The following is a 24,402-nucleotide window of genomic DNA, read 5'->3' as shown; positions in this document are numbered from 1 at the left end:
ACTCCCTAGAGTGGGAATAGTAATTTAAACCCCTATGCTATCCAACGCTTTCCCTACTGTTGCACCCTCTGGAGTGGGAATAGTAATTTTTACCCCTATGCTATCCAACGCTTTCCCTACTGTTGCACCGTCTGGAGTGGGAATAGTACTTTAAACCCCTACGCTATCCAACACTTTCTCTACTGTTGCACTCTCTGGAGTGGTAATAGTAATTTAAACCCCTACGCTATCCAACGCTTTCCCTACTGTTGCATCCTCTGGAGTGGGAATAGTAATTTAAATCCCTACGCTATCCAACGCTTTCCCTACTGTTGCACCCTCTGGAGTGGGAATAGAAATTTAAGCCCCTACGCTATCCAACGCTTTCCCTACTGTTGCACTCTCTGGAGTGGGAGTAGTTAGTTTTTACCCCTACGCTATCCAACGCTTTCCCTACTGTTGCACCCTCTGGAGTGGGAATAGTAATTTTTACTCCTACGCTATCCAACGCTTTCCCTACTGTTGCACCCTCTGGAGTGGGAATAATAATTTTTACCCCTATGCTATCCAACGCTTTCCCTACTGTTGCATCCTCTGGAGTGGGAATAGTAATTTAAACCCTTACGCTATCCAACGCTTTTTCTACTGTTGTAATATGTGGAGTAAGTATATTTATAAATGTATATGTAGAATTTTAAATTTATTTTAAATGTATATGTATTAGTTATAATTTTTTAATATGTTTTAATGTTTTTATTTAATATTTGTTAAATTATATGCATTTTTAAATTAATTTTAAATTATTATTAATACATTTAAAAAAATTATATTTTTAATTTCGATATTTTTGTACTACGATATTATTTTTTCGATATTTTTGTACTTACCATTATGTAGATATAACTTCGATATTTTTGATTTCGATATTTTTGATTTCGATATTTTTGTGTCGATATTTTTGTATGTAGATATTCTGTCTGTCGATATTATGTCATAGATTCAAAATATTCATATATAAAAGAAAAAAGTAAAAGAAGGATTTGAGTTGTGTGTAGTAAGAATTTATCCTTAAGCGAGTTATGGTAAATTACTCGCTGTTAAGGTCAGTTGAAATTTGAATTCAGCCAGAGGTATTTCTCCTGGGGTTCCAAAGGCGGTTTCATCGTCTGGTATGTTGGGGGGGTTCCTCTGGGGGGAGGGGGGGGTTGGGGCACTGGGTGGAGGGTATAGGGGGGGAAAAGATAAAAAATCCTCATATATGGAAGAAGTTGTTCTATACAAGGTTCTGGATGGGCGGGAAACAAGAGTCAGGTCATGAGTAGGTTAAACAACATTAAAACCCTCTCATGGAATGTGAATGGTATGGGGGAAAGAAGGAAGCAGTCCCAGGTCTGTGAGTTTTTAAGAAATTCAGAAGCGCACCTTATGTTGCTCCATGAAACTCATCTTGAGGCAAATGTTTGTAGTGCACTTTTTGGGAAACTGAGGTGGGTGCAGGAAATTGTATGCTCCAGACAGATGGGAACAACTAGGGGGGTCACAATAATTATTCGGGCGAATAGAGGGATAAGTTTGAAAAAATACGAAATCGATCAGACAGGAAGATGGTTGGTGGCAGTCATATCCATTTATAACATCCCTTATACGTATGCAGTGTACTATGGTCCCAATGATGATAACCCTGGCCCGTTACTTAAGTTAGCGGCATCTTTACTTGGGACCACGTGCCCAGTGATCCTGGGGGGCGATTTTAACCTGGTTTTTGATCACATTTTAGATAGAACCTCCAAAGCTAAGTATCACGCTCCCACTAAATCACTCTCTGCTTTAGGTTGTATAATGAAAGACTTTAACTTGTTAGATGTATGGAGGACTAAATACGGCTCTATCAGGGGATTTACATTTTACAGTAAAAAGTACAAACATTATTCGAGGATAGACCACTTTTTAGTCGATCAACACCTTCTCTCAGATATCAGCTCCGTCTCATTTATACCTGTTGGGATATCAGACCAGGTGGTTGTGGAATTGGTCCTCCTATTAAGTTCGAGTCCCTTATACATCAGATGGACATTGGAGAGGACATTGTTACTTGGTGACCAGGTCAAAAGAGAAGTTAGAGAAAAGACCAATGAATTTTTCACAATTAACATCGGCTCCTCTACCCCTCAGGGTGTCTGGGAAACCTACAAGGCCTTTTTGAGAGGAGTCCTGACTTCTTTAATGGCGCATAAAAGGAAGACTGTAAAAAACAAAAGGCGGGAAGAATTAGAGGCCATAACTAGAAAAGACTCTGAGTTACAAAGAGCTATTTGTTCAAACCCAGAGAGGATCCCGGCGTTAGAGAAGGAGCTTTCGGATCTACAACTTCAACTTAAAATTAGCGATGAGAAAATCATAAAAGAAAAATTAAAGAACTTTGAATACGGAGAAAAATGCGGGCCCTCCTAGCGTGGAAATCCAGAGAGGAAAGAAATAGGAATAACATTAAAGTCCTTATTCAGAGAGAGACAGGGGTCTTAATTGTGGAAGATGGAGGGATCAGAGAGGAAGCCAGGAGGTTTATGCAAAGTCTTTATACAGAGGATAAGAATCCAGAGCTACAGGAGGTCGAGACCTGGCTGACCCAGAGAAATCTACCCCAAATTTCTGACACAGATAGGAGGTATCTAGAAAGTGAGATTATGGAGGGAGAAGTAATAAATCAATTAAAGAAAATGAAGCGGGGCAAAGCCGCAGGTTCAGACGGGCTACTGGTTGAGGTTTACTTAGATTATACAGAACAACTGGTGCCCGTGCTCACTACACTTTTTAACTGTTTATTGATCCATGGTTATAGTATCCCCCCACATGGGCTGAAGCTACAATAACTCTCATTGCAAAACCCAAAAAAGACCTTAAGAAAATTGAATCTTACAGGCCAATTTCCCTTCTGAACTCAGACATGAAGTTATATTCCGGGATTTTAGCCACTAGACTTGCCAAAATAATAAAATCCATAATTCATTCTGATCAAAGGGGTTTTATTCCGGGAAGGCAATTGAACGAATTAACCTTTCAGGTGATAGGAGCCATAGACTACGCTGAGGATAAAGGCCTTCCATTAGCCTTGGTCGCTATAGACGCGGACAAGGCTTTCGATCAGGTTAACTGGAAATATCTATGGGCCACTATGGTTGCGTTTGGGTTCCCTCTAGCTTTTATAGAGGGTATTAAATCATTGTATCAAAACCCACGAGCAAAAGTTTTTGTTAACGGGGCTCTATCTGATTGGTTTAACATATCCCGAGGAACCCGGCAGGGTTGCCCCCTGTCCCCCCTTTTGTTTGACATTTATATGGAACCTTTTGTTTGTGGTATTAGAGAGGACAATGTAATTCAACCCTTTAGAATAGCAAATATGGAGCTAAAAACTGCCCTATACGCAGATGACCTTCTTTTATATACTTCCAATCACATAGAAGCCATACCCAGGTTATTTTTGTTAGCTGAGGAATTCGGAAGGTTGTCTGGCTACCAGATCAATAGGGAGAAGACAGAGATAATGGGGTGGAACAACAACATTCCTATTCGGGGGGTAAAACAAAAAATGAGATAATTGGGAATATATTTAACTCAAGAACTTAAGAATATCCCGAAAATCAGCTGGCAGACTGTAGTGAAAGACATCATTAAAACACTAATAAGATGGGGCAGTCTGCCATTAAATATATATGGGCGAGTTAACCTTATTAAGATGTCCATACTGTCATCCCTTTATCTTTTCCGTTGAAAGAAATTGCGAACCTTCAGGGCAAGATTGGTTCTTTTATTTGGGCTTGTAAATCTCCCAGGATAGCCTGGAAAAAATTAAGGAGGGGTTTAAAGATTGGGGGTCTGGCCTTACCAGACCTATTATTGTACTGCCACGCCTTCCATTTTAAAAACTTCAGGCTACTTGCCAACGTATTAGACTCATCCTCACAGGGCCGTTTATTTCAGGCTTTATTACATGATTTACAATTTGGCCAAGAGTTTTTCTTATTTAAGTTTGGCGACCAGAGATTTATGGGTGGATTCAGGTCTTATGGATTGGAACTCTCTGATGTCACTTAGAAATGGGTCATTGACAAGATTTAAATTTTATCAACTATCCGCATGGTGGTCAAGCCAGGCCTTACAGCGGGAAAAAGACACTGGAATTCTCAACTCAATTTGCAGGGGGGGAGGCTGGAATCGAGACGTATCGTTTTGGTACAAACTGCTCACAGAGGCAAAAGGAATGTTAGATCACGAGTTGGTAAGCCTCTGAGGTAACATCATAGCCGAAAATCCCGAAGAGATCAGTAAGATATGGACAGACTCTTTCTCCTTGTCCCAGAGATTAATAAAACCGGCTAATCTAAGGAGGAATCATCTGTTTACGGCTTATCGGGTGTATTGGACTCCGGCTAAATTGTACAAAATAACACAGGAGAACTATTGTTGCCCCCGCAGTAAACTTCCAGCAGCAAATGACATGCACATATTCCTAGAGTGCCCTGAGATTCAGGAGTATTGGAGGGCGATTGTCGGCTTTCTGGGTGAGGTTTTATCAACAACTATTTCCTGTTCTCCTAGGCTAGTATTCTTTGGTCTACAATGTGAGTATAATATTAACAATTTTTCCTCACAATTCATATTTTACGTGGTAGTTATAGCGAGGAGGGAGATATGTAAAGAGTGGAAGTCAGTGGCTCCTCCTAGATTTGTAGACTGTTTAAAAAACATCATGGAAGTTTGTAAGATGGACATGGCTGGTCGAGTTGAAAGCTCAGAGAACGTATGGTCGAAACTAGAGGCCTGGTCAAAAAAGTAAACGGTCTGATGATTATGCCAGAGGTTTGTGTCGGTCCTGTCCTCCCCTAGTCTGAGGTATTCCATCAAGAGGCAGGGGAGTTGGATAAGGAAACAACCCACCTCTGGGAGATCTCTGGTAGCTGTATACTGACCCCGGGGCGGTATCATGAATGTCAGTATAGAAGGCATCAGAGAGACCCATCTAGAGCATATAACATCTGGTGGCATATATGAGGACAAGAAAAAAATATATATATGTGTTGTGTTATGTGAGGAGTTGTTTTTGAAATTATTTTGAATTTTTTGAATTTTTTGCATTTTTGCTGAAGCGAATATTAACTAATACATCTTCTGGGCTAATTCATGAACATGCATTAGGTAAAAACTAAATTGATATTAATATAAACCTCTAGATGGTATTACTTTACCTTTAGGCTCGTGAGAGAGTCATTGCAAAAAAACATATAATTGCAACAAATAATAAACTTTTCTTTAAAATGAGTTTCTTGTGAACAAATGTTTCTAGCTGACTAGCTGATACTCAGTTCAAATGGACATGTGGGTTGCTCTTGTTTTTTTGATATAATGGTTGATTTATGGCCCCATACCTGTAGGTTGTGATACAATGATTACATTGTATAACAACTATTGGTATAATCGTCACTTCAGATCAGTAGCTGTAGTCTTTGCAACGTTGTGTAAGCTGTCAGCAAATAGCAAGGAAGAGGAAAATGGTGACGACGAGTCACGTAGGAAATCAGAAGGACGTTTCTACTAGACTACAAATCGACTTTGGTGAGAAGCCCATCTACAGTAATCTTAGGTACATTCTGGTGATTGTTTGCTTTTCTGTAGGTTGGTGGAGGCCTATTCAACCAGGAGGTGTGATAGTATGACAATGGCCAAACTACTATTGGTTGAGTTGTTTCCTATATACGGTATGCCTCCTTCTTCAAAATCAGGTAAGGCTGATTACTTAAAGGGAAATCATTAAATTGCTGTTTAAAGCCCTACAAATTTAGCAAAAAATCCATTGTAGTTAAAGAACGGTCGCATCAAAAGTGGTTGAACGGGTCAATGGTACGTTGAAATCGAAGTATGTGCCTCTGTGTTTTTAAACGGCCAGATCGATTGGCACCTATTCAAATCAGAAATACTTCAAATAAAAATACTGGATAGTCTCCTCATGATGTCCTGATTGGAGAGAGCAATGAGAGACGAGGACGTGCTGATGTCACATGCCGAAATTGCAGAGCTGCCAAGCACGGAATGCTAGTTTCTCGAGGGTGTGGGCTCCCAATCCCAGCCCTCCGGCCCAGATTCTTTTTCTTTTTTTTTTTTTGCTGGTTGTTCTCCTAAGATATTTTTTTGGGGTTGTTTTGGTTTTTATTAGCATTTCGTTAAGATACAAAACATTCCAACAACATAACTAGCCAGTGTTATGTTGCGTCAATCTCTAATAGTGGTGCAGTCAGAAAACATACAGCATTAAAGTGTGCATTGGTTGGGTACCTCGTGTACACAACAACAACATGGTTTCCAACCGGCCCAGATTCTTTAAGTGCAGTAGGGGCACGGTTGCGGTGGAGTTGAGCCAGTTGCGTTGAACTGAAGCTGGACCCGAGTTTTGGGAGGCTCAGGAGGTACAATCGGTGGAAGGTGAGGCCCTAGGGCGACAGTCCTCTCCAGTAGGCACGGAGGCGACCAGTGTGAGGCAAGTGCAGCTTGTACCTATGGGGGGAGGGGCTCCGGCATGCCACACACCAAAAATTGGACAGCCGTTTTAACCTCTTAAAAGAATTGTATGGAGTGTGTGGTGACTGCGCTCTCTTATGGTGCACTCTGTGGCTGCCAGCCAGCTTGCCCCCAGGGCACCCTGGATTATAGGATGGCCACCTCCTGCCATACAAGCTAAGTGTTTGGGATTAGCACCCTAAAATTGTTCTAAAAAATATCTAGACAAAAATAATTGCCTTCCTATTCATTATTCACTATTCACAACTCACCGCAACCAATTGTGTAAGCTGCATAATCTGTGGAAATAAGTAGACCTATGGCAGGGCATGTGCTGAGGTCCAGAGGGAAAGAAGGTGGACAAGTGTCGGACGAAAGCCTCGCTAGGCACAAGGGAGGTGGCCCCTGGCAGCATAGGATGTTCTTCCCCTCCCGACCAAGGAGGCCGCCATAGGTTGGACTGTACTAATGAAGGTGCTGCGATATGAATATTTCTAGTCTAAGTTCACAATCCTTCCTCCTTAGTAGTGGAGGGGGGTCATTTGAAAGCAGCATTATAAGTGGTGTTATAGTTGCTGGTCAGCAGGAGGGAGAGGTGGCCTATGCCACTGGGGTACAGTCAAGCCCCCAAGAGGGGCCCAGTGATGGTTCCTTGACTCTGTCAGTTCACCATAATACGTAATTAATTTCTGAAATGGATCTGGGGTTGCAATGACCTTAGGATCCATCAGTAAGTACCCTCTTGCCTGAGCCTGCTATTTCCATTACAATCTCTGGCACTGCCCCACCAGAAGCAAGGAAGAATCAGGCTTTAGGTCGAAAATGAGAGGGGTATCAACTTGGTCAAAAGTAAAATACATGTTGATACTAAAAATTAGAATGGAAATATTACCACGAATAGTATTATGAGAATGGATGAGCTCTGCACCTTAGAAAGAAAAAAAGGTGGTGTAAGGGGGTACGACTTCCCCTTTTTTAATACTCTACTCCTAGGTGGTTTAGTGAAAATCCAATTTGCGGGAAATATCTGCCCATTCAATGAACTTGATGATCAGGTTGCCAATCCGCCAAGGAGTAAGACACAGACTATTTAAGTTCCCCATTTGAGTGTTCTGGCCAAGATCTAGGGGACATTGACTTGTCAGGTCTCTCAAATCTGAAGGAGAGGATTCAGGCCCGGGGGTGGAGGGACTTCTGGGGCAAGACCTCCAAGATCCTCATCATCCACAATACCTATGAAGGGAGGCGGGGTGGGTGTAGTGCTGATCGCAGCAATAAGCAAATGTTTCTGACTTTGCCAAGACTTATCAAGTGCCAGTAATCTTCCAGGGAATGTTAAAAGCTCTAGTCTTGAATAACACTCAGAATGTTAGGCTTATAAGTCTGCTTAAAATCATTAGAAAATCATTAGATGATGAAGTTAAAGCGGTCCCCAGGGGAGAAGGGGTAAAGGGTGCTATTTTTAAAGCAAGTCTTTAGTCCACCCTCCAAGACGAGGTATGCCCCCCCTAAGGAGGTCAAACATGGTGGGATTTTTGTTTCAAGATATCCCTATCTAATTTTGAGAAGAGGAAGTGTTTTGGGGAAAAAAGGGTATTATCTAGGTGCAGTGTTGCTTCTATGAGGCATGGGGGGGAGAAAGAGATACCAGGAAAGCAGGGGTGGTCGATATCGTAAGAATCAATTGAAGATATGTGGTATAGCCCCTCCTTGTCAACCTGTTAAGTCCTCAAACCTAAGGGTCCTCCCCAATAGGGGGAAAACACAAAAATCTAAAGAGAATTTGTTACTGATGGGCAATCAAGTGAAAAATGAGGATGTTGGGATGAAAACAGTAAAAATATTGGACCAATTAGGAATGCTAAAAACATTGACGGCCCTATGAGGAGATTTTCTCCTCACTCATTAGGTCTGAGTACCAGGTCTGTTAAAAGAAACTCTTTAGCAAGTCCTAGGAGTTTTGCCGCAGTTGAGGTTAGGAAAGATCATAAGCAGATGCGAGGTCCCGTGTTATTCCTAGAGGTGCAACCTAGAATGAATAAGAGGCAGGCAAGCTAAACAGCCCCTCAATAGGGTGGAACTGATAAATGTATTTGCTAACATCAAAAGATTAAGGAATGTTTCCACAAATGATGTGGTACTGGTTGGCTTCAGGGAGGTTGCTGGGAAAGAGATAACAAAAGTTTGGTTTAACTCAAATGAAATGAAGAGTATAGTGGAAGCGGCGGGTTCAGCCCTGGTGTCAAACGGTATCTGTCTCTGTGAAAAAATTAGGAAGTGCAGTTAGTCCCTTTTCTATGCGAACATGGTGGGCTAAAACTGAACCAGGTTTATCGTGCCGGGTCTTCTGACTGGAAGCAGAGACCAGGTGTTGAGAGTAGTTGGTGGGAACATGATGGTTCACAAGAAAGTATATTTACCATAATCATCACTAATGATAGAGCGCATGACTTGAGGAATCGGAATAGGTTCCACTATTGGCAGCTTGATGAGAGACAGAGGGAAAGTGACCATAGTACTTATGGGCAGGTCCCATTGAGGAGAGGGAGAACTTCTTTCAAACATTTTCAGTACAGTTACTTTCCTCCATGGACCAGTGGAGGGCTAGACCAGATTGATTGGTTGGAGACAGAGCACCCGCAGCTGATTCGGGTCCTGATATAGAACATTCATGGATTTAAAACATTTATAGATACATAGGATCAATTGATGGATTACTCACAATGGTTTCAATCTGCTGTGGGAGAAAGGTAACAAAGATATAAACCATTGCTTATGAGTTCTTGCTTGTTTAATCAACTTGTACATCAATGAGTAGAGATCAAAGCAAATGATATGTTTAAATGTGCATGTACCACCAACTCGTCCTCTCCCTGAGTGTAAGCTGCTAAATTTGGTTACTGATATAAAAAAAAGTTTGGGGATTTTTCCGATGGCTTGTTGGTAGTAGGGCGATTTTAACGAAGAATCAGTTTTTAAATATCTTGATGAGGTTATGAAAGAATTGCGTTTAGCGTTAAGTATCCTGGAATTTATTTTCTCTGAAAGTCCCAGGGAAGGAGAGGCGAAGAAATTGCATTGTTTAGTGGAATTGAATTTGATCAATGTAAACGGTAGGTGCCAAGATGACATTGCAGCTAGGAAAACATTCAAGTATTCTACCTATTGACTATGTGATGGTCCCAGTTTACCAAATCCATCAGTTGGAAAACTTTAGAGCTACAGACATGGATCCCAGCGAGCTTCTTAGTCTTAGCCTTTATTTTAAAGAGCCACAATCTCCACGTTCATATCCCATACTAGACTGCTGCAAAGGTGTGGCTGATGTGGTTGGCTCTATATCTCATTAGATTACCTTGGCAACTCCAGGTATGCAAAGAAGAACAATGCCACGGTCACCAGTCTGGTGATTGGATGCTAGTGAAGAAGCAAGTTTGTAGGTCTTGCCTTGAGCAAAGGTGAAAGAGCCCAAACCAGGTCATACTTGTGATAAACACTATTGTCAAATGTGGAGGCTTGCCACATTGGATCCACACATCTCACACAAGACTGCAGATGCAGAAGTGGTGATGGCAACCACTGACTCGTATGACAAAACTCAAGTTAGCTGCAAAGGTCCTGAGGGATTGTTCAAGAAGAACATGAACACGAAGATCCAGTACAAAAGGATCTCAAGCTGCAGCTCATGATGACAGTGACGACATGGAGAGGCTGAACATTTGAAAATCAAGCACCTTTGAAGATGGTCAGTTCACAGTGAATCAAGCTAAGTTGGCAGAAACTGTGGACCAAGTGGCAAGTGAAGATGAAAATGCAGACGTCGCCACAAGTAAATCAGATTAGTGTGATCATCATGGAGACACATGGCCTGAGACTTTGAAGAGACAGAACACAAGCACTGAAAACAGTCAAAGACCTAAGAACATTGCAGAACAAACACAGCCAGCAGGACCAGACTCTGATGATGGTAGAGTCGCCAAAAGATATATAAGAGTAAAAGTACAAAACAGAAAAAAATACAGCTCCTTCATGATCGCACCTGGTTGAAACAGATGCTGAAACTGACGCAGAATCAGATGTGTGTTATCAAATTGACAAAATGCCAATTTTTCCTCAAAGAACCTCCATGAACTTTGTTGTGACTAAAATTGAAGAGTTTAAATCGACTATATGAACTATGCGACTGATTTTTTGCGAACTTTTTTTTTAAATAAACACAGTAGTCGTAGATAGGGTTTATTTATCTGTCTATGCCTAGGTTTACAGAATAAGGTAATAGATTGTTGCAGGTTGATCTAACTTTAAAAGATAACCGATTTTTGTTTTCTCATAGCTTTTGTAGAAAGGAGTATTTCAATTTGCAAACAAAGATGCTCCAAAATTGAGCAAATTATTCCATTAATAATTATAATATTTTTCTAAATTGGCTTATTGTGTTTGGTTTCACCATTCGGATATGACTCACCACCTGAAATAGAAGTGTTGAATTAACCACTTCATACAATAACATAATGAACACATAATTAGCCCTTAAGTATTCCTTTTGAGGTAACTAATTTTATTGAGGGCATCTACTCCACTATGCCTATGGAATATTCAAAGTTTATTAAAGTAAGTGACTGTTACATGTGTACATTTCTCTCAACTTTGTGGGCCATAGATTGTCATCTTTCTTTGATGTGCCCATTGTCTTGCAATGTTTTTCTGAATATTTTCTATGATTGAGAATTTCCAGCTCCTTATCTCACCGACTTCGGGGTTTTGATAATGCAATCTAAAAGAAATGTAGATAAGATTAACAATAAGTTTGTGTGTAAACTGGATGAGCATGAGCTTATTATGGAATATAAAAAAAGGGGGAAATTAGTAGAGAAAGCGAAGAATCTAGGGACATATTATCAAGCAAGGGAGATACATTACTGCCTCTTTTATCGGCAAGAAACTGCAGCTAAAGCGGCAATAATGGGTTTAATATTAGGCCCTTGTGTATTCCCATAGAAGCCCAGGTTAACACCAGAACCTGGGCTTCTATGGGAATTCATAAGGGCATATTATCAAGCCCAATATCACCACTTTAGCGGCAGTTTCCTGCTGATAAAAGCGGCGATAATGTATCATCCTTGCTTGATAATATGGCCCCTAGAGAGATTGGTTTGCAGCATATAGCCGAAGAGGTGTTCAGATATTAAAAATTTCATTCTAGGCTGAGAATGGAGCAAGAAAGAAAACTGGTGTTGTGTGTGGTGTATGAGCAGTCTCAGAGTAAGTCGAGTTGGTTGGGAGGAATGAATGTAATGAGAGTTCTGTAGTTGATGATACGTTTTTGGATTGGTGAGGAGCCTATAAATAGATTACTTTGTTTTGTTTGTCGTAAAACTGCTTATTTTAGCCGCCAACAGAATTATGTAGGATGCTTCTACCTAGCCATAGTCTTGGTGTTTTGATTCCTCCTGTATGTGTGGATTTATATATGTGAAAATTAGGGAACTGTCTACCCTAGTGGACATGCTTGCTGCTAATACTTCTGGAGCATTAACTCATTTTAAGGTTGAACATAGAATGCCAGAAATACTGAAAAATGCTCTACAAAACCAGCCGACCCATGCTGACCAGCAGATGGGCAAAAGGACTTAGCGGAACCTTATCAAGGATGTCTGTCAGCAACAGAGGGACAAATTGTGGAAAACACGACAAAAGGTTAAGCCAGTGAATACATGTTTGTCTTTAATCAGCACCACTGAACTATCATTTTAGAGCCAGGTAATGGCTCTGCATGCTCTGGTTGCACTACATATCCTCCATTAAAAGAGGGCAGAGTTTGTCGAATCTTGAAAGGGTCAATACTGCTGTACCGATATCCCTGACGATAGAGTTTATAAATAATTGCATTGGTAATATTGCTAATATTTTGGATGAGGCAACAGTCATTAGAGAGTATGGGTTATGGGAAACTGTTGGTGATTGGGAAGGTGTGCAAATGTTGATGAATGGTTGTGTAATATAGGGGGAAGCATGCTTCGGAAGATTTTAACCTCACTGATTATTTTCCTTATCTGTGTCATCAGTCTCATTCTTTAGATTACATTTCTTGAAATAATTTGGTTAAGTAGGTTTTAAAATGTGCTTCCAAAAAAGGGGGTGTCTGAAATGTACGTCTGCGAAGAAGAAGAAAAGAGATGTGATTTAGCTGGAGCACATTAAAGTGGGAGACTATGACTATTCCAACAGTCTGGAAGCTGTGAGATGCAAGAGACTGAAAAGGAAGGGACTGTATTCTGCAAGTGATTTGTAAAAGATATTTATGAATAATTCATACTTTGCTGATGATTTTAAATGATTCTGCACATTGTGTAGACAAGTTTATTCATTTGGTAATGCTAGGTCTGAACTAGATCTCAACTTCATTTTGAATTATACACATGACTATTATTTATTCTCTTACTCAACACATTCAACATTTGCACAAGTGAAATGGTTTGTTGTTTTCATTGAACTCAGGGGCATCTTTACAAGAACTGACGCATCCGCATTGATACATCAGATTTCTTGAGCCTGCCGCGAACGCTTTAACGATGCCATGGATACGATGTATTTACAATAGAGTGCTCAATGGTGCAAGGATTCACGGATGCAGTCAAGTCACAGAGTGAGACAGAGAAAAGTTGTACATTTCACTCCGTCAGTTCTATGTGGCTTTTAACGTGGGAAAGCCTACCCTGCATACAATATACCTGGCACAGGTATCATGTTACGCAGGCCTCTGCAAACTGACACATTGGTCTAATGCATCAGTTTGTAAATATGGAGCAGTGTAGAGAACTGATTGTGCCACTGCTGCGTCCAAAACAATGGCACTGCAGCGGGTGCTAGCTCTTTGCAAATATGCCCCTCAGTCTTCAGCTTGTGCAATAATTCAAGATTCTTCCATTCATACTGCAAGAGAATCTATTGGTTCGTTCATGGAATAAGTTTATACTAATACAGCCCTTCAAAACATGTCCCAGGCCTACTGTTGCAGCCTGTGTGTAGTTCAACTTGACAAAATAACTCCTTTGTCAAACTTAAACCTTCCTTTTTAAGACATATAAGTCACCCCTAAAGTAGGCCCTAGAACAGCCCTTAGGGCATGGTGCAGTGTATTTAAAAAGTTGGACATCTTTGTCCTGGTAGTGAAAAACTCTTAAATTCATCGTTCACTACTGCAAGGCCTATCTCTCCCACTGCATTGAGTTACAATATTACATTTAATATGTGATAACTTTTGTTTGGGAAAGGTAGAACGGTTTCCAATAAATTGTCATTTGAAAACGTCTTTAATGGTAAAGTTGAATTTTAACTCACAATTCTAAAAATACCCTTTTTACAAAGTTGTAATTTTCTTGTCCCAACCCTTTGCTGCCTGCAGCTGTATCCTAGGTCACATGGCTAGATATAGTTGGCCGCTGGCCTTTGTGAATCAATCAATCAATCAATCAATCAATCAAAGCATTTATATAGCGCACTACTCACCCGGAGGGTCTCAAGGCGCTAGGGAAGGGGGGTCCGCTACTGCTCGAACAGCCAGGTCTTGAGCTGCTTCCTGAAGGTAAGGTGGTCCTGGGTCAGGCGGAGGTGGGTCGGGAGGGAGTTCCAGGTCTTGGCGGCCAGGTAGGAGAAGGACCTTCCTCCTGTGGTGGCTCTTCGGATGCGGGGGACGGCGGCGAGGGCGTGGCCGGTCGATCGAAGCTGGCGTGTGGGAGCGTAGAAGTTGAGGTGGCTGTTGAGGTATCCTGGGCCTTGGTTGTGTAGGGCTTTGTGTGCATGGGTGAGGAGTTGAAAGGTGATTCTCTTGTTGACCGGGAGCCAGTGCAGATCTCTCAGGTGTCCGGAGATGTGGCTGCGACGGGGGATGTCCAGAATGAGTCGTGCTGATGCGTTCTGAATCCGCTGGAGTCTCTTCTGGAGTTTGGCGGTGGTTCCGGCATAGAGGGAGTTGCCGTAGTCCAGACGGCTGGTGACGAGGGCCTGGGTGACCGTCTTCCTGGTCTCGGTGGGGATCCACCGGAAGATCTTCCGTAGCATGCGCAGGATGTTGAAGCACGACGAGGTGACGGCGTTGACTTATCTGGTCATGGAGAGGGAGGAGTCCAGAATGAAGCCCAGGTTGCGTGCGTGGTCTGTTGGTTTGGGTGCGCTGCCCAGGGCCGGGGGCCACCAGGAGTCATCCCAGGCGGAGGGTGAATATCCCAGGATGAGGACTTCCGTCTTGTCCGAGTTCAGTTTCAGGCGGCTGTTCGTCATCCACTTGGCTACGTCTGTCATCCCTTCGTGTAGGTTGGCTCTGGCGGTGGCGGGATCGTTGGTGAGGGAGAGGATCAGCTGGGTGTCATCGGCGTAGGAGATGATGTTGAGGTTGTGTTGGCGTGCGATGGCTGCTAGGGGGCTCATGTCGACGTTGAATAGGGTTGGGCTGAGCGAGGAGCCTTGAGGGACGCCGCAGATGACTTTGGTGGCTTCTGATCCGAACGGGGGGAGGCGGACTCTCTGTGCCCTTCCGGCGAGGAACGAGATGATCCATTCCAGTGCCTTCTCCTGGATTCCGACGTTGCTGAGGCGCTGCACTAGGGTACGGTGGCAGACAGTATTCCATGCAGACAGTAAAAAAAAGGGGTACTAAGTGTTAGCAGGATTGTTCATCCTTCCAGGATGGGAGAGGGCAGGACTATTCTCCACTCCACTTACATTTCAAACAAGGTGCCTCAGCACACTCACAAAGATCTCGAAACCATGCCTTTGTGACCCTAGACCTTATGTATTCTGGAAAGGAGAAGAGGGAAATTCCAGAACCAGATGGCATAAAGAGCTAGAAGTTTTTCCCACTTCAGAGACTGGCACCAGGTAGAAATATTGGACCCTCATATCAACTCCTGCGCCAAGCACAGCAACAGTTCCTTAAAGAACCATTCAAGCAGAAAGGCATATGCACCAGAAGGCAAGCGGTGCTGGCCTGTTTAAACCCGTCAAATGCCAAACTAAACAGTAGATTTGTAAAATTTCTGATGGTGGTTGAACATAGAATGCCAGAAATACTGAAAAATGCTCTACAAAACCAGCCGACCCAAGCTGACCAGCAGATGGGTAAAAGGACTTAGCGGAACCTTATCAAGGATGTCTGTCAGCAGCAGACGGACAAATTGTGGAAAAACACGACAAAAGGTTAAGCCAGTGAATACATGTTTGTCTTTAATCAGCACCACTGAACTATCATTTTAAATTGTAATTAATTTTTCACTTTTTTACTTTTTATTGGTTTTAAACATGTATGTTTTATGGATCTTGGAACTTTTAATTGCAATGGTTTATTAACTATGCAAAATAAAAATAAACTTAAACTTAAACTCCTCAGTACACTCCTGGTCCTGCGGAGGACACTCAGAATGTATGCCTTGTACTTCAGACTTCCCTGCTGCTTGAGGCCTACATTATACCTCAGGGGACTTCCCTGCTGCTACATGAGGAATCTCACCAATCCGCCCAAGGTGCATCACTGGTCGGCCTGAACTAGCGGTAGCTCTAGCTACGTACTTCTCCATAGCAGCAAATTCTGTACAGTTGCTCCTCTCTAGAAGAACATCCAGTCTTGTGGAGTCCTTGTCGGTCAGAGCCTGCAGCTTCGTCCCCCTAGAAATTGTTGATTTCCAAAATAGTGACCAAGTCCAAACATAGAAATCTTCACCATGACCTCGTCTAGTGGCTCCCGCATGATGACGCCTTCCCCACTGAACTTTACCGTATTAGACATTTTTGCACAAACAATCTTCTTGAGTTCCGAAGGTAAGCCTAGACCGGGCTCAGTCCCTTTTGTGCATTCGATCTGCCCTCTATTGCGGTTGACCAGAACTTTCAACTTTGCCCTGGACCCGAATTACTAGATGCCCGCGGTTGGCATTTAGATCTTTAAGGCGCTCATTTTAACGTGTCAAAATTCTTATCACCGGTTCTACTAATTGTATTTTTATCATTTTGGTGTGATTCTATTTATTAAAATACTGTCTATTTTTCAACATTGGTATGGGAGTTTTTTAGTGTTACCACTCTATTACTGTTTGTGGGTTGCATAAATACTTAACATAGTGCCTCTAAGTCCCACAGAAAGTTAATTGGATCTAGATTCCACAGAGGCACAGAGGCACAAGAGGCAATTTCTAATGTCCTCATGGGGAGCCAGATATTCCAGCAATGTTTAATAATTTGTGATTAGTAGATACATAGAGAACATGTTTCTGGGCTGTCATTTTCTTTCTGTGTTTAAAATGCCTTACTAAGCAAACCACAGCTCATTAATCCCAGTAATAGGAATGCCTGCAGTTGTTTCTAAATAGAATTCATGAATGGGGGATTCAATCTTTTCTCCATACTCAGTGACATGATTAACTTTGCTCTGAGCATCGTTATTTACATGTATCCTAATTAGTGGTACCGGACAATAGGAAATCCATAATTTCTGCATGTCATCCCAAATTTGTAGCCATTTTCTGGAAAGTATTTTGTTTTCTGAATTCTGTATACTTTTTAATACTGCCCCCAAATATACCTCCATTAAAAAAATTGTTGTCCAGAGATTTTCATTTTTTAATTTGTGTTTTTGGATCATTAGAAAAGTAATTTAGCTTGGGTAGACATGGCTGATACGGGGCCAAATTTTTCTGGACAATATTTTTAAAAATGGCGGATGTGATGATGTAATATTAGAGGAACCATGAGACCTATATACTTCATTTTGGTGTCAAAACATACGTTTTTGGGGTGAAATAGTCTTATAAGGAGACAGAAAATACCCCTCCGAGCAACCCATCCTCCATTTTCCAAAAGGGCGGCTATAATTGAGGAAGAAGAGACATATATAGAAATAAAACAAATAATAATGGCTTTTAATTGCGATTCTCCTATTACCATGACTAGAGAATCTGGATTTCATTGAAGACACAGGGGCTAACATTATGCATATTTCTTTTAATGCAGTCCAAGCAGCCGCATACATGATAATGCAAAAAGGTTCCAGAATAGAGCATTAAGAGCAAATAAAAGGAATGAGCCCATAACATTCTGCCTCTTTTAAACTTGGTGTAGAACAGTCCAAACAATTTCTTTAAACCATCACCAAATGAAGGAAAGGAAGATCAATGAATGAACCGAAGGTCAAAATCCTGAAGTTATGAGAGATTATGTGAAAAAAAGAGAAAAAGATACAAGTAACTCCAGAAAAAAAACGCTAAAATAAGGAGGTTAATGATGTAATTAAATAAAGGTATAATAAAAAACATTTATCAATAAATAGCTTCAATTACACAAAGGATACAATATTAATAAGTACAACAGTAATAAGAATAAATGTACTGTAAACTCTAAAAAATCCAAGGGAAAGGGAGGGTGGGATAATGTTAGCCTCCGTGTCTTTCATGAAATCCAGATTCTCTAGTCATGGTAATAGCAGAATCGCAATTTCATTACAAGTCCGGAGGCTAGCATTATGTATGTTAGTAGCTTTGTAAGACTACATCAGACATATGAGTAATTGGTTTACAATAATGCTAAGCGAAAGTCCTAGCATTTGACCAATCAGCAGCTTTAAGAATATCATCCAACTTACCACCGGACCAGAAGGATTTACTGGCCATAGCACCTCTGATCGAATGAGCTTTGAACATCTTTAAATCAATACCTGCTAAATTCATAACGATTTTAACCCATCTAGCAATAGAAGCAGAAGTAATAGCTTTGTGAGGTTTAACGAAGGAGATAAGTAACTGATTCACACCTAAAGGACGAAGAGCATTCATTCTGCAGTCGTACTCTTTCATACAGTGTACCACACAAAGTTTTTTTCATAAATTAAAACGTGGATAGAAGATAGAATCAGACATAGTCTTGGTTCTTCTAAACAATTCGAAATTGACTCCAAACATGTTGTAGGATTTATTAGAAATTTCAAGAGCCTTAACATCAGAAACCCTACAACAAGATACCATGCATAAAAGTGTAGCAAGCTCAATAGAAAGATGTTTTCTATCGAAATGAATATTAGCAGGCCAGCTAGAGAAAAGATCAAGAATTATAGGTGTTGAATGTTTGCAACAGGCAAGTCAAGGTCAATTGTTCCACTTGTAGACATTTGTCTGATTCTCTCACATTCTTTGTCAGATACTTCAAGATAACTGTCAAAGACAATTTGCAGTTCTTGACTTTAATATCTGCAAAACAATCTGAATGAAATCTCTGAAGTTTTGCATGGATGAAATCTTGACCATTCACAATTGTGACATATAGTCCACAACAACAGCAGTTTTCAATGAGGACACCTTTTCGAATTGAAATTCTTCACGTGAAAGGTTTTTTCGAGCTCTTGTATGAGTTATTGCTTCACTGGTTTGGGTGCAGCATCTCTATCAAATAATTAGTTTGTTGGAAGAAGATCATGTATCAGAAAGTCCTTGATAAATACACCCCTTTCTTTTGCTACATCAATCTCTCTATGTGCTTGCAAAAGTAGTTTTTTTGTAACTTATTTTGTAGTGGCTGGTTGGATGAAACTCTTCCTATGGTAATTATAGTGTGGAAGTTTAGCTTTAGTGATTATATAGAACAGATGTTTCTCTTTCAATATAAGTATATCTTGCTTCACTTCTGCATATGGTTTTGATCTATGTTCCAGGACATCTAGTAGAAGTGTCTTTATATCGTTATCCACATATTGTTTGGTCTCAATGTTGTGTATTCACACAGGCTCAGTCATTTCAAAGGGGTTTCCTAGCTGCTGCGCGAAATGAAGAAGGCTATCAGCATGTTTATTAAAACGTTCTCCTCTCTCTCCCACAAGTTCGTGGAAAGAGAAAGTTTCACAGTGGTCCATTAATTTTGAATTTTTCATCTCTATGAAAACATCGCAAATAGAAAATACTTTATGGTAAACTAGCTGCCATTGTTAAGTGTCTGACCATAAATTCCCTTGGAGCTTTTCTGTGATCTCTGGATCGTCTGTTCCAGTTTCATATCTATCTGGAGCCATAGCATTGAACCTTCCCTCTTTGTCTGTCACCACAAAATGTCTTTGGATGAATTTTCTGTAGAGGCATGGTTTTCCACCTCTAGCTCCTTCACTATTTCCAAATACCAGGACCCATCCCACAGGTAGGTTATGCAAAACACAGTAATCAGTGACTCCATAGTCTTCACGTACAGTTCCCAATCACCTTGCTGATCAGCATGTAAAATAATTCCCCAGTGCATGCAAAGTTCAGATTTTTCTTCACATTCTTTGGCAAACTCTACAAACTTGTTTTTTAAGTTTTCCAATTTTGAACTGAGTGTAGTGAACATTGCCTGACTTTGCATTGCATCTTTTGAATGACGATTACAGAATGAAATGCACCCTGTGCCTTACTCACTTCTGAGATAAGATATGCAAAACCTAATATCTCATTCTTGTTCCAGAAAGCTTTCCAACGCAATGTTTCTAGAGCCTCAGATATGATGAGCATGCCTTGTAACAACAAACATAAGGTGTTCCGCTCAACACTGACTAGACAGTTTTGCTTCCAAAGATTTCAGCCTCATCCACATCCACTGAGATAACTTCCTGCACAACGCGAAACACGACTTTTGTCATGTGGAAAATGTCTATCATTGGATGAAGTTCATGAAATTCTACTGGATTGATTATAAAAATGTCAGCTACAATATGGAAAACACCTTCATCTCAGAAAATTGGCAGGATAAGCTGTACATTTTGAATTTTTTTAGAGCTGTGTATACTGTTGCATAGTGTGTGACTGGAGATGGTGTTACTGCTTAAACCCCAATCTTCTTCAGTGGAATGATATTCTGGGAGATCAGAGCATGAATTCCAGCTGATGGAGAAGTAGCTTTTCTTCATCGTTCAGTCTGCACTGCATAAGCAATATGATAAATTCAGCTAAATCAGCTTTGCGGACTGCAGCATCGGGTAGAAGAAGATCCATGTCCTCAGCCACTTTGAAACTTTATGGTAGACTACGATGAGTTGATGGCTTGTAGTGATTTTACACAAGTTGGTAAGGCAGTTGGATTATAAGTTTGCAGCTTTATTTGTTTATGCATACAGTTGACACAGCTGGTTTTCCAGCAGTTACTTCATTGGTACAGTCTTGAAAAAGCACCTTGGCAATATCATGTGTGCTGGATGTTCTAGACAAAGAAGAGCGGTCTTCAAAATAAAAATTATCAAGAGCAGCATTTGCAAATCCTTTCCTGTTAAAGTGACTTGGAAGTTGTGTGCTGTCGGAGTCACAAGGTTTACACCATGAACTGCTAACACGTTCCTGCTCAATAATATGTCATTATAACTTCTGAATACACCAACCCTATTCATTGAAGTGATTAGCTCTCTACTTTTGCACTTGTCATAGATTGTGTGAGCAGTCATCATGTGTAACAGAGTGTTCTTTTTGCCATGATGTAATTCATAAAACGTGATTTGGAAAAGACAGTACATTTCCAATGCATAAGCCTGTCGGTTCATGGGATTGTCTTCCACTTCTTCACTTATATCTTCAAAGCCATCATCAATGTTGTCGGCTTCTGTTTCAAACTGAAGAAATTTAGTTTGCAACAGTTTTCCTTTGCTGATATTAAACAATGATTTAAAAAAATGTTAAGACAACATCAGGAATTCTTGTTGACTTCCATGATTTGCAGAGCTCTGGGGCATCACAAAATATGTAATTAACTCCCAAAATCTAAATCTTTCAGGGCATTTCTTAAAATGGTTCCAGCTGAGAACACAATAAGTGGCTCATTCTTTTTGTTAGGCTGACAAAATCCAAATCTGTCATTGTACATTTTCACCAGAAAAATCTTAATTTCATCATTATGTATCAATACAGTTTCATCAATGTTGACCATTATTTCTCTGATTTGTTTGTGTAAACCCGTAGCCATCACTCAAGAGTGACTTTAAAACTTCATTTATTTTTTCAAAGAGTACAAACTTAACTGAAGGCTGGTGATTACGTTGCTGCTAGTAGCTCATTGTTAACTCATATTTTCGAATGTATGCACATATGCAGTTTGGGTGGGTATACAAATCCACTGCAAATACATTCACCTTACTGTTTAGATCAGCTACTCGGCTGAAAACTTCATCTTGGAAGAGAGCAGCTGCAAATAAAAACATGGCTGCCTTTTGAGACTCACATACTCTGTACTTTGTTCTTTCGTCAATCATTTTTGCCCTTGTTCTGGCGAAACCACAGATAACACATTGAGGATCCTCTACTTCCTGATCAGTTGTTGGAGGTGGACGAGAGGTAGCCATTGAAGTGGATGGGCACTGGGTTTGGTTGTCATCGCTTTTCTCAGAAGACTCTGATTCTTGTTGTGATTCACTGGTTTCTGCTGTTTTTTGACAATTTCTTTCCAGGTTTTTTTGTCTGTATATGATTTGTAAGACTGGTTGTTACAATAAAAAAATATTTGATCCTCTTCACCCATCAATTTCAATCATTTCTGAATCTTGTCTAGCTGTGTTTCTGCAGCATCTCAAACTCTCTTCTATCACGCCTTAATTGATGTTAGCTTTTCTTTTGGATTAGTTTGGCCTATGACACATTTTTCGTTCTTCAAGGAGTCCTCAGATTTTTTAGTTAGCAACACTCTGTTAGGAGGTAATGATCCACTGCTATCACCTGCTTTGCTCATATTTAGAAATTTGAATCAACGGAAAGCCTGAAACAAAACTATATTAATATAAATTGCTGATACAATGGCTAAAACACATCAATAGAGAGCTGCCATTTTTCTATCTCTATAAGACTACTTAACCACCAAAACCTGTGGTTTGATACCAAAGTGAAGCATATTGGTCTCTTTTCCTGAAATATTACATCATCACTACAACACATCTGCTGTTTTTAAAATGTCATCCAGAAAAATTCAGCCCAGATTAGCAATGTCTACCCAAATTAAATTAGTTCTCTAATGATCCAAATACACAAATCAAAAATGAAAATGTCTGGATAACAATTGTTTTACAGAGGTATATAAAGGGACCAGGACCATTACCCTTGCTACACGGGAGAAACGTTTCTACGCTCCACCTTTAAACATGGTTAAATTGGCTTATTCCTAATTTTCATTAACATTTAATTTACCTATAAGTATCTAACATTTGGTGTACAAAATACACCCAAAGCCTCAAAGTTAGATGCCACCTGTGGACTGCAGCACCTATTGTGCCATCCACAAAGTGGGCCTTCAGGCCTACTATTGTAGTATGAGTGCTGCAGTATGACCTGTCAAACTAAATCTTTTTTACATGCAAAGACCTCCCTTTTAGATATTATTAAGTCCATCGTTATGTAGGCCTTTTAGGCCTTAAGGTAGGGTGCATTGTTTTTATAAGTGGGACATTTAGAAACCACAGAGCCTCTAAAGCTTTTTCAATGTGGTAGTCCTGGCTGCCCTATGAAGAAAACCAGATTCATATATTAGTTCTGTACCTTGGATTTGGGACCAGCTAAAGAAATAATTCTGCCACTCTTTTTTAATATTTAATAAATTGAGAAGTGGGATTAAAAAAAATATATTTAACAAAGCTAACTTTTAGAAAGTTACCTTTTCCATGCCTGAAGCTCTTAGAGGTTGATTGACATTAGCTTTCTAGCATCTATCTACCAAGCGCTTGACTTACTTCACTTTAATGTGGTGTGCAATTCCTTCCAGGAGCTACAACATAGACCACACTGATTAATAGATCAGCCAGAATGTGCAGGGATGATTCCTCTGAACTCAGCTGGACTTTCAGGATGGGTTCTTGATGTTGCTCGTCTTGTTAACACCACAATGTCAAATCCTGTCTGATAGATCTATCTGAGGCACATGTAAAATGTTTTCACTCTTGAAAGGGATAAAACAGGACCAGAACACAATTCTTGTATATCATGTGATAGGTTGCTGAAGGGCTCTTCTCAGCCTCATTTTTTATTAATGGTTCAGGACCTGCTTCACAATGGATTTTAGTGTTAGATGTGGGAGGACAGTAGAACGTTCCATAGTATGCTCCCTTACACCCCCCAGGTATCAGAGCCCACGTTTATTGTGGCTGAATACTTTGGAAATCTTGGATGTTCCCTGACATATTACATTTAAGTCTCTTGCAGTAAGGCACACATGGACTACTGAAAATGTAAGTAGGCCAGGAGTCACCCCCAGCCAATATCAAGTGTCAACCATACATTTTGCACCCCAAAGCAAACAAGGACTGGACCTGCTATTTGTGACATGAAAGGAGCTCCGAAGGACTGTATCTTCCCCCTCTGATAAAGAAGTGGGTTCCACAGATCAGGTGGCTAACCTTTTGTGTGGCTACAGGAACAGCAACAAGTTGCAAGACACCTTTCTTAATGTTCCTTGAGGTGGGCAGTTACACACCCCACATAGGAATCCACTTTCTTACAGAGACGCTATGAGGACCTTGTATTTGCTATCCCTAGTCTCAAGTGTGATAAATGTGGAGATGAACAAAAAATAATTAGGATTCTAATCTAATTTCTATTTTCCATTACTTTACTTATAGTTGCTTCTGTAGCACTTTCCAATTCAGGATAGGTTTTCAGAGCATTTTACAGTTTGAAAGTGATATAACTATGCACTAAAGGGCAACGTGTAAAGTACAGATGTCAGGAGCATACAGTAGGTCATATCTTTGTCTTTCCCATTGCCGATTAGCAACATGTAGAAGGATTTTTAGCTGGCTAATGATGGGACAAGAGCCTAGCCTTCCAATGTAATCAGGGGGTAAGGGTGTGTGTGTGTGGGTGTGTGTGTTAGTATGTGTGGCATCACTTCCATTATTCC

General features: G+C 40.6%; 1 protein-coding gene across 1 annotated transcript in view; it reads right to left on the bottom strand.

Moving 5' to 3' along the window:
- LOC147698856 (uromodulin-like 1) overlaps nt 1–24,402 on the bottom strand; it is a 569,037-nt gene that overhangs the window by 82,212 nt on the left and 462,423 nt on the right. The window lies entirely within an intron of this gene.

Source organism: Lissotriton vulgaris, chromosome 8 (assembly GCF_964263255.1).
Source record: "Lissotriton vulgaris chromosome 8, aLisVul1.2, whole genome shotgun sequence".
Taxonomy (NCBI): Eukaryota; Metazoa; Chordata; class Amphibia; order Caudata; family Salamandridae; genus Lissotriton; species Lissotriton vulgaris.
This window is presented reverse-complemented; position numbering and strand designations above follow the sequence as displayed.